Here is an 11,401-nt window from a genome sequence, read left to right as displayed (position 1 = left end):
CCCCCCCCAGGGCATAGCTGAGCCCCTCACACAAGGTGGTGGCACCTCAGCGAAAATGTGTTTTAGAAATGGCAAAAGATTGGACAGGCAGAGGAGAGGGGAATCAAGCCACTAGGTGGGGGTTTGGCCGTTGGCCAAGGGTAATCTGTACTGGTACTGACCCCTGCTGGGCGTTGTGCTGCATGTATAGCTTGGCTTTCATAGCTATGTTTGCTGCAGGTATTCTTTGGATTGAAACACCTACTTGTAACAGGATGCTGAGGCATCCTATGAGCGCTTGCAATTATGTCACATACGTGTTCTTGCCTTTACTTTAAAGTGGCAGAGCAAGTTCACATATGAATATCCATCAACAGTAGAATTGATGGACTATTTTTTTTTTTTTTTTCCTATTAATTGTTTTCTATTAAGAAAATCCTGGAAGATCTCTAAAAACCAAAATGTTAGCAACCTCTCCATGGATGGGTTCTGCAGAGCATGATCTGTGTTCCCAGGAGGTCCATCTGATGCTGCACAGCCTGGTGTTCCCAGCATCTGAAGAAATGTAAAATTATGTAAAACTTATTTCTCCTGTTAACTCCAATTTATGGTATTTTAAATAATACTTTACAAAATCTGAGCACCTTTCTCATTGAGAATATAATAAGCACTACATCCAGTGCATTACATGTTTTTTTGAGATAATGGAAACTTGTGGCATCCACAAAGTCTACAGCAGAATTCTATGATTTTGTCTCCCCTCAGCCTGCTTTCCTGCAGATTAAGCAACCCCAGTTCCTTCAGCCTCTTCTCACAGGACTTTTTCTCCTGACCCTTCACAATCTTGGTTTTTATCAATAATAGTATATTTAGGCAGAACTGCTGCTTCCTTTGTTCTTGTCTTCTTGTATCCCCCCAAAAAAAAAACACAACAAAAACTTGAGTAACTCCTCTTAGGTAATCAGCTCTATCAGGAATGAGTGTACTGAGAAATAAAGACAGTATGACTACCTCATAGTTACGATAGGATAATAGTAGCAAACTGCATCTTAACAAGTAAACACATAATATTAAAAGTGGGAAAGATATAAATTAAGGTGGGTAACAAAGTATTCTGCAACAGTGAGCTGGACAAGGGGGATTATGGACAACAGGAACTTTGTACAGGAGAGAAAAAAAGTAACTTCTCAAATAAGATCTTGAAATACTTTTCTGTGATTTCTCCTGTGACCAAATATTTATCATTTCTGATTCCTGCAGCTGGTGTCCAACTGCCGACTATAAAAGCTACGCACCAGCAAATGACATTTTTATCTTTTTAAAAGATAAAAAGTTTTGCTTCAATGACTGCATTGGCAATGAGGTTCACTATAATGGTATCTTAATTATACTGTGTGCCAATCAACCACCACAACGTGTCTCTGGCAACTTGCAAAAGAAATCCTATCTGTGATGAAATCCTTGAAGAACGGAAAACCTTGCAAACTGCACCACGCGTGTGTCTGTCTTGATGACTATATGGGTAAAATTGCAAAGCCGAGTCCAAGAAGCCAAATACAACAGGTCTTCCACCCTCCACCACCCCACCCCACCCCACCCCCCAGGGCATAGCTGAGCCCCTCACACAAGGTGGTGGCACCTCAGCGAAAATGTGTTTTAGAAATGGCAAAAGATTGGACAGGCAGAGGAGAGGGGAATCAAGCCACTAGGTGGGGGTTTGGCCGTTGGCCAAGGGTAATCTGTACTGGTACTGACCCCTGCTGGGCGTTGTGCTGCATGTATAGCTTGGCTTTCATAGCTATGTTTGCTGCAGGTATTCTTTGGATTGAAACACCTACTTGTAACAGGATGCTGAGGCATCCTATGAGCGCTTGCAATTATGTCACATACGTGTTCTTGCCTTTACTTTAAAGTGGCAGAGCAAGTTCACATATGAATATCCATCAACAGTAGAATTGATGGACTATTTTTTTTTTTTTTTTTCCTATTAATTGTTTTCTATTAAGAAAATCCTGGAAGATCTCTAAAAACCAAAATGTTAGCAACCTCTCCATGGATGGGTTCTGCAGAGCATGATCTGTGTTCCCAGGAGGTCCATCTGATGCTGCACAGCCTGGTGTTCCCAGCATCTGAAGAAATGTAAAATTATGTAAAACTTATTTCTCCTGTTAACTCCAATTTATGGTATTTTAAATAATACTTTACAAAATCTGAGCACCTTTCTCATTGAGAATATAATAAGCACTACATCCAGTGCATTACATGTTTTTTTGAGATAATGGAAACTTGTGGCATCCACAAAGTCTACAGCAGAATTCTATGATTTTGTCTCCCCTCAGCCTGCTTTCCTGCAGATTAAGCAACCCCAGTTCCTTCAGCCTCTTCTCACAGGACTTTTTCTCCTGACCCTTCACAATCTTGGTTTTTATCAATAATAGTATATTTAGGCAGAACTGCTGCTTCCTTTGTTCTTGTCTTCTTGTATCCCCCCAAAAAAAAAACACAACAAAAACTTGAGTAACTCCTCTTAGGTAATCAGCTCTATCAGGAATGAGTGTACTGAGAAATAAAGACAGTATGACTACCTCATAGTTACGATAGGATAATAGTAGCAAACTGCATCTTAACAAGTAAACACATAATATTAAAAGTGGGAAAGATATAAATTAAGGTGGGTAACAAAGTATTCTGCAACAGTGAGCTGGACAAGGGGGATTATGGACAACAGGAACTTTGTACAGGAGAGAAAAAAAGTAACTTCTCAAATAAGATCTTGAAATACTTTTCTGTGATTTCTCCTGTGACCAAATATTTATCATTTCTGTCAACATGTATCTTTGAAGTTTCCCTTTGCTTTTTAATGAATGAGGTTTTAAAAGAATTTCCCAATATTTTTGGCTATAATAGATATAGAGTACCTCACCTTAGAGCACTTACAGGTAGAGGAGGAGCTCAATGGAGCCATCACTTGCATATGTGTTTTTTCTTAGATTTAGTAAACAAGAAGCCCAAATAAAGAGGGAGAAGGAAATTAATATCTTTAGAACAAGTGGAGTAGATAAATGCTGGTAGATGAATGCCTGAAGACCTGAATAGGTAAAACCTACATATGGAGCTTATTTATTCCAAATTTATAGCAATTATTGACATCTCACTTAATGGTAAGATTTGGGTAAATAAAACTGCATCAATATTAACATTAGTAAATTTACTCTCCTAATAAACATTTTACTCTGTATTGTAATGGAAAATATTTATTCATAGGCTTTCCAACCTCCCCAACTGACTCTTCTCAGGCTCCATCTGCCCTTCCCTGTTCTCCCTGCTGCAGAAAGCATGCCTTTCATTTTTCTGGATGATGGTAGCAATAGCTTGTGAAACTTGTTAGAGTTTGTGTTTTTTTTCCATCTGAACTGAGCAAGACGGACAGGATGGGTATCCATTCTATCTCATTTTAAGTCCTCTAAAGTTTTAAGTCACATGCAGATTCCTAATGATGGTGTGTGAAAATTCATTAGAGCCACTCCAGTTGATGAAGATTAGAGATGTGCAGCTAATTATTAACCAGTTTGAAGTTTTCAGTCTGATCGCCCCTGAAGAAAGGAAAACTGTCTGTTTGTGTTCCCAGCATAGAAAAAGCGTTACATCAGATGTCTGCTGTCAAGGTGTGGTTGACAGATGTTTTACCACAATGAACACAGTAGCTCTTGAGTGGAAAAAAAACACAACTAAGCAAACAAAACAAACAAACAAGCAAACAGACAAATGTTTCAGCATTTATGTTTACGTCTGCAGCTTTTCTATTTCATGGATCTAACTAAATCTAAAGAAGAATAATGGTTGCAGAACTGAGCTTCAGGGCAGTCTGAAGAAGCTGCATGCTTTTATTACAACAAAGCTTGCTCAGTATGGCTTTACCATCACAGGCAGTACTGTACATTTTTCATCCTAGAAAAGAGTTATTATATTGCATTACACCCATCATACAGAATTGCAGCATTTTTCTTTTCAAAGGAGGCAGTTGAGATGAGGTTTCTAATTTGAACAGAGGGGTTGTATGTTGTTACCTGGAAGACAATACATGCAACATTTGCGAAAGTGAGAACAATAAAATCAGTGAGGCAAACAAATGAGCCATATGTTCAGTTATCTATCAGCCACAAGGTGTACTAGGAAAGAGGTGTTGATAATCTGACAAAGCATTTTCTAAATATATATAGTACCAATTTAAGGCTCGAATCTTTACATATGCCATCACTTGTAGTCAGTTACACAATCATCCTGAGAAATTAACTTTTATATTATTTCTTATTGCTTGCATTTCTCACCAGTTTGTAAGCACTACTAACCAAGTAAGGAAATTTGACTTCCAGAAAATAAAATTGTACTTTAATGTTCAGTACTTCATTTTATCTCAAGAGAAATGCATTCATGTTTTATCATGGTTGCAAATAGGTATGATACAAATTAGAAAGCAATTAACAAAAAGTCTATTAAATTTATTTAATTATTTTTCTGTTTGATTTTCAGGATGACCCTTGAATCAAGCAGCCACTACTGAAATCTCTTTACAGTTTTCTGAATGTTTCATGTTATTCATAGCAGAATAGCAAATTTAATTACAAACATATTTCCATATTTGCCAAACCTAAACAGTTTGAACTTGCCATAACAGTTCTACTTACATAGACAAGAGTGACAGCTTTTGCTTTTTATTTTTCCTGTGTCATTCTGTGATATGCTTTTCTCTGAAAAAAAATAAACAAACAAACAACAAAACAACAACAAAACAAAACATTTGAGGCTCTTTTCCATCCTTTTGTTACAGTACAAACACTCCTCTATGAATAAGAAGATGTTGTTTCAATATGTTCTTATAAAGTACACAAATTTGAGCAGAAGAAAGTTTTGGTTTTAATTTTTAATATGTATAACTAAATTGCTTATATCTTGATTGCCTTTTACATATCTTTTGAAGATTTTGCATAGACAAAAAGTAAGTATAAAACTTGTAACTATATTCCTCTGCAAACATTGTTTAAACCTCTTTTCTCTTGGGCTCAGCAGCCTGTACTCCAAGAGTCCAAGGCCCAGATCTCATCTGACCCCATAGCATAATCTTGTGTTTGATTTCTGAGAAAATCATAAAGTTGTGAGAAAAAGCTGTCAGAAGGAGGCCAGAAAGAAAAGAAAGATAAAATTACAGTCAGGGGTAGGTCTGTTGAGAGAAGATCAAGCAGTCAAGGAGAAAAGCACCAGCATAGAAAAATATAAAATACTAATAAAAAATCTGGCATCAGTGTCACCAGTGATGACAAAATGGGTGGAAGCTGGTGACTTGGCAGCACTTAGAACCTGTTCAAGGAGCAACAGGGACCATCTCTTCACCTCCTGAATTATGCCTGTGTGACCAAGAGACTCTTCAGGTCCTTTGAGAGTATTGGTGAGCAAAGTAATGCTTAACCTAATACATCATAAAAATCTAGCTATGTTTTTTGTGTACTAAACTAGTATATGGTTGCTTTTTACTTAGTTGTGTACATATCACTTGTAGAGTCTCTTTACACCATAAAATAATACTTCATTATAAACTGATCCTAAAGAGGAGAGGTGGCAGAGTTCAGTGAAAGGCAATCCCATATCATGCCTTCCTCTGTGAGCACTGCATAAGAAAATAAGGAAATAAGATTATGGATGGATAGTAGCCAAAGTTTCATAGGCCTGCTATGGCACATTTTTTGTCCTTTATACTACATGTTTTTGATAAATACTTTTGAGGTTTTGTTTTTCACTTAATTTTCCAGGGTTAAGATAAAAATAGGAGACCTAAAAAAAGTAAATATGACCTACTTTTCAAGGAAAAGCTGATGTATAGTAAGCAAAGGACAATTTAAAACACCTAAGTGTTTTCTGCCCATCTGAGATTCTCCCAGGAGTTTCTAAAAGCTATTGGCTTAGCAGAAATGCTTGCAGCTAAAAGCTGCATGAACATTTTCTTTCTTTCTACAACTGTGTAAACTATAAAGAAAACAAAAATGGAACTGCTTCTTGAGATTCTAGATAGCTCAGCCAAGTTCTGTACCTTTACATGTTTATTGTGTATGTTTCAGTAGCTGATATTAGCCAGATCAAACAAGTGGAAAAGCAAAATTTCATACAGAAGTTTATCAACAAATTTTTATAGGACTAAAATACTTTTAACTTACATCTAATTCACTGGTGACTGTGCTGAAAACACATGAAGTGACCCATGAAGTGAAGTTCTCTGCTGTACTGCGACTGTAATACATATACTCCCGTGCTCAGGGAGGAGGTATATTGCAGATATAACCCTGATGTAACCTGAGTAAGCTGTACAGGTAATACAGGCAATACACGTAACAACAATGCAGAAGCAAAGAGCATCATCCACTACCAGGAAGGAACATTCTTCCTCTAGAATAATTATTTTTTTTTTAGTTTTAGAAATAGTTTTATCTCATATTGGTAAAATTTTGCATGAAATATGAGGGTGCATTCTAGAGGCTTTCAGCTACCTCTCTTCTCCCAACTCATACCTCTCCTCTAGCACTTAGTATAGAGAAAGCTGAAACACATAAATTAAAAGAGATACAAGAGATATAGGCAGGGTTCTTTGCAGGGCACCAAACCCCTTGGGGCCCTTGTACTTGCAATCTGTATTTACAGCTCACTTAGTGTAAGAGAAAGACAGGGCATATTTCTAAGTCCCTTTTCCCACATTAACCATGGAATAAATACACCGACTAAAAGAGGCTCTATTTTTTGAGACTCTAAAGGAGGTTTGAAAACATTATTTCAAACTTTATCCCTTCAAACATTTTGTGGCATTTTCCCAGAGAGTAACAGTTTATGATTGGGAAGCAAAAGTAACTTCTATCTCACTTCCCAAATGCATGATTTTTGGTATCCAGCCATTTTGGTACTCCTGGCAGCACTATCAAACACTACATTTTATTTTTTAACTTAAAACAGGAATGATAAAAACTAAATTTGATGATCCAAGGTTCTTACGTATACATGTTACCTATCCATAAAGACCTGCTGAGGCTTTAGACCTTTATCCCCTATGCTCATGGAGATAAAAATGCATAAAGAATCTTGTCTTTGTCATTGCCCTTGACATTATATAAGTTTTTGTGTATATAAATTATATATCTGTCCTTTACTTTCATTCCACAGGCTTGTCTACTTTAGATTAAATAGTTCCTTCCCAGCTGTATCCATTGTACAGGGAACTGATGTATTTATGAGAAGCCAAAAATGCATTAGAACATGTTTCTGTTCTCTAGAATAGCCTCATGGTTATGAGTTTGCACATCAACATGGTAAAACCATGAAAAAAAGATTATGTTTAGCATTATTAAATTAATGAGCTAACAAAGAAAAAGAACATATATACTTTTAGTTAATGGAATTATTTTTTGTGAGCAGTAAGGTTTGGGGTTTTTTTTGTGTGAGGTTTTTTTCATACCTAGGTCACTGGCACCCTGGTATATAAGTAATTTAAAATTGGATGTTCATTGAATGCAGCTCCTGCCACCTTCATCATGCAAACAATGCCACCATCTTCATTTCAGACTATTACTGAGATTAGAAAGAGTATCATTCAGCTTTCCAAGTAATTTAAAACTATTCTGTGTTCATTTATACCAGTTCAAGAGTGGATTAAGTTAATCAAGAAATAATGCCAGGTGACATTTTTTGTCACAGAATCCCTGGAATGGATAACATTTTCTAAGCCTTACTAAAAAAAATAGCAAGATGTATTAGGCAGTGTCATCTTATGACAAACTTCCTTCTGATTTCACAAGTCACAGCTTTTTAGTCAGTACAATTTAGACCTGGAGTACGTAATAGCCAACATGGATTAGTCAAGAGCAAATCATGTCAAACCAACTTAATCCTTCCTGGAATAATGTAACATGCCTTAAAAAGAAAAAGGAAGCAATATATTAGAGCTGTATACTTGGCTTCAGTAAAGTTTTTTACCTTTTTTTTTTTTTTTTTAAAGAATCTTAGGGGTTGGAAGGGACTTTGAAAGACCATCTAGTCCACCCCCCCTTACAGAGCAGGATCACCTAGAGCACATCACACAGGAACTTGTCCACGTGGGTTTTGAATGTCTCCAGTGAAGGAGACTCCACAACCTCTCTGGGCAGCCTGTTCCAGTGCTCTGTCACTCTCACAGTGAAGAAGGTATTACTGATATTTATGTGGAGCCTTCTGTGTTCCAGTTTGTACCCATTGCCCCTTGCCCTATCACTGAATGTCACTGAAAAAAGTCTGGCTCTGTCTTCTGACACTTGTTCTTAATGTAGTTGTAAACTTTGATGAGGTCGCCCCTCAGTCTCCACCAAGCTAAAGAGACCCAGCTCCCTCAGCCTTTCCTCATAAGGGAGATGTTCCACTCCCTTAATCATTTTTGTGGCTCTGCTCTAGGCTCTTTCAAGCAGTTCCCTGTCCTTCTTGAACTGAGAGGCCCAGAACTGGACACAATACTCCAGATGCGGCCTCACCAAGGCAGAATAGAAGGGGAGGAGAACCTCCCTTGATCTGCTAACCACACCCTTTCTAATGCACCCCAGGATGCCATTGGCCTTCTTGGCTACAAGGGCACATTACTGGCTCATGGTCATCCTCCTGTCTATCAGGACCCCCAGGTCCCTTTCTCCTACATTGCTCTCCAGCAGGTCAGCCCCCAATCTGTACTGGTACATGGGGCTGTTCTTCCTCAAATGCAAGACTCTACACTTGCCTTTGTTGAATTTCATCAAGTTTCTTCCCACCCAACTCTCCAGCTTGTCCAGGTCTCGCTGAATGGCAGCACAGCCTTCTGGTGTGTCAGCCACTCCTCCCAGTTTGGTGTCATCAGCAAAGTTGCTGAGAGCACACTCTGTTCCCTCATCCAGGTCACTGATGAAAATATTGAATAGTACTGGACCCAGTACTGACCCCTGAGGGACTCCACTAGTCACAAACCTCCAACTGGATTTTGTCCCATTGACCACAAGTCTCTGACTTCTTCCTTTCAACCAGTTCATGATCCACCTCACTACCTGGCCATCAAGACCACATATCCTCAGCTTATCTGTGAGGATGCTGTGGCAGACAGTGTCAAATGCTTTATTGAAATCAAGATAAACCACATCTACCACCCTACCATCATCTATCCACCTAGTTACTTCCTCATAAAAGGCTATAAGGTTGGTCAAACATAACTTTCCCTTGGTAAACCCATGTTGACTGCTCTTAATAACGTCTTCATCCTTGATATGTCTAGAGATAGTGCCATGAACAAGTTGTTCCATCACCTTTCCAGGGATGGTGCTTTGGCTGACTGGTCTGTAGTTACCCGGGTCCTCCTTCTTGCCCTTCTTCAAGACTGGAATGACATTTGCTATCCTCCAGTCCTCAGGCACCTCTCCTGTTGCCCTCGACTTAGCAAATGTGATGGTGTCCTAGCAAGGACCTCCACCAGTTCGCTCAGCACCTGCGGGTGCATTCCATCCGGACCCATCGATTTATGGATGTCCAGATTGCTTAACTGATCCCTAACCCAATCCTCATCTGCCAAAGCAAACTCCTCCTTCATCCTGACTTCTTCTGGGGTTTCAGGGATCTGAGGCTCCTGAGCAGAGTCTGCAGCAAAGCGGCAAAGAAGACATTCAGCACCTCTGCCTTCTTTATATCCTCTGTCACCAGGGTACCCATCTCATTCAGCAGTGGGCCTATATTGTCTCTAGTGTTAGTTCTATCTGTAATGTATTTGAAGAAGCCCTGTCTATTGTCTTTGATCTGCCTACCAAAGTTCAGTTCCAAGGAGGCCTTAGCTTTCCTAATTGTCTCCCTACATCCTCTGACAATATAGTCCTATACTCCCCCCAAGTGGCCAGCCTCTCCTTCCATGATCCTTAGATTCTCTTTTTCTACTTGAGTTTGCCCAGCAGTTCCTTGTTTAACCATGCTGGTCTCCTAGCTCCCTTACTTGACCATGTCAACATCACAAATAAGCTAAAGACAATTGTTTAAATGCATGTGTAATAAGACTATTGCAAAGTTAATTGGAAATATAGTCAGAGAATATTAAGGATTCACTGTCAAAATGGAAGGATTTATCAAATGAAATTCTTTGTGGTTCTCTCCCAGGTCAGCTGCTATTCAGTATTTGTCTGAACAACCTTATTCCATGAATATGACCATTAGTTTTGCAGTTGATACCAAGCTAAGACAAACTGCAAGTACATTAGGAAATAGGCATCTACTTTGGAGTAGAAAGATGGACTAAGCAAACCTTTTAGGTTCTTTCCAGATTTATGATTCCATTAAAAATAATTTTGATGTACTCACAGAGTGTCTACGCACGAGGGAGACAGATTCCGTTGTGCTGTACTTGTGTGAGATGGTTGTCTTAATGAGCACAACTCTGCTTGAAATCAGCTCAGTTTAGAATCTTGCCCCAAAGCTGGAAAAACTGTTAAGAAAACTGTATCTGTAACACTAATTTCATACAGAGGTAAATGCCAATCAGGAAAAAGAAACACAAACAAACAAACAAACAAAAAAGGCAGGGATTACACTGGCCGCTTAAGATCCATCAACACAGAAGTGAATAAATAAATAAGCCATCAAGTTACTCAATAACTCAATTAATTCCATATGATCTGAATGAATGTTAAAGCAAGTATTTTCCTTAAAGAGAATATATTGGTGAATTTATCAGCTCATTTTGACTTTTTAATTAACATTTGACCTTGCCAAATAAGTTATGTGCTATGATTGTGCTTTGATATGAAGATCATAACAAATGTTAAAGCTTTTAAAGCACAACTTTTTTTGCCATTTCTTCTTTTCATATGAGATGGTTCACAATTTTTTTTTCTATAAAAGTGAAAAATATGTATTTTTAGTCATTCTACATTTTTAGTCCAAATAAGTCATATTTGAATTTTCTTTTCCTCTAAAAAGTCATAGACCAAATCAGTTTTTAGTATCCTAATAACATTTTGTTGCAATACAATTTCTCAGCCTACTGATCCAATTCTACAAATCTGGTAAATATAGGTCCTCCAATTTGTAAACAACACTAAGGAAAACAAAGAAATGTGAAGTAAAATGAATGTAATTTTAGAAACAAAATCTTTTTTATTATTATTTTTATTTATTTATTTACCACTCATATCTGGGGTTTATTTCTTGTAATATTATATAGTATAGACTGTATTGTGTTATTTTCAACATTTTAGCAACTTTTAAGTAAAAACTTAGGTTTTGAGAGAAGGTGACATCCTTTCTCAAAATAAAGAAAATGTACATAATACAAGCAAAACAATTGGGGTTTAATATGATATTGAGGTACTTCCATGTAAGCTGTCTACATAAGAACTAGCTGAAAAAACCCCTT

This window comes from Chaetura pelagica, unplaced genomic scaffold (genome assembly GCF_000747805.2).
Source record: "Chaetura pelagica isolate M959 unplaced genomic scaffold, ChaPel_1.0 scaffold115, whole genome shotgun sequence".
NCBI lineage: Eukaryota > Metazoa > Chordata > Aves > Apodiformes > Apodidae > Chaetura > Chaetura pelagica.
Note: the sequence above shows the minus strand (reverse complement) of the source record.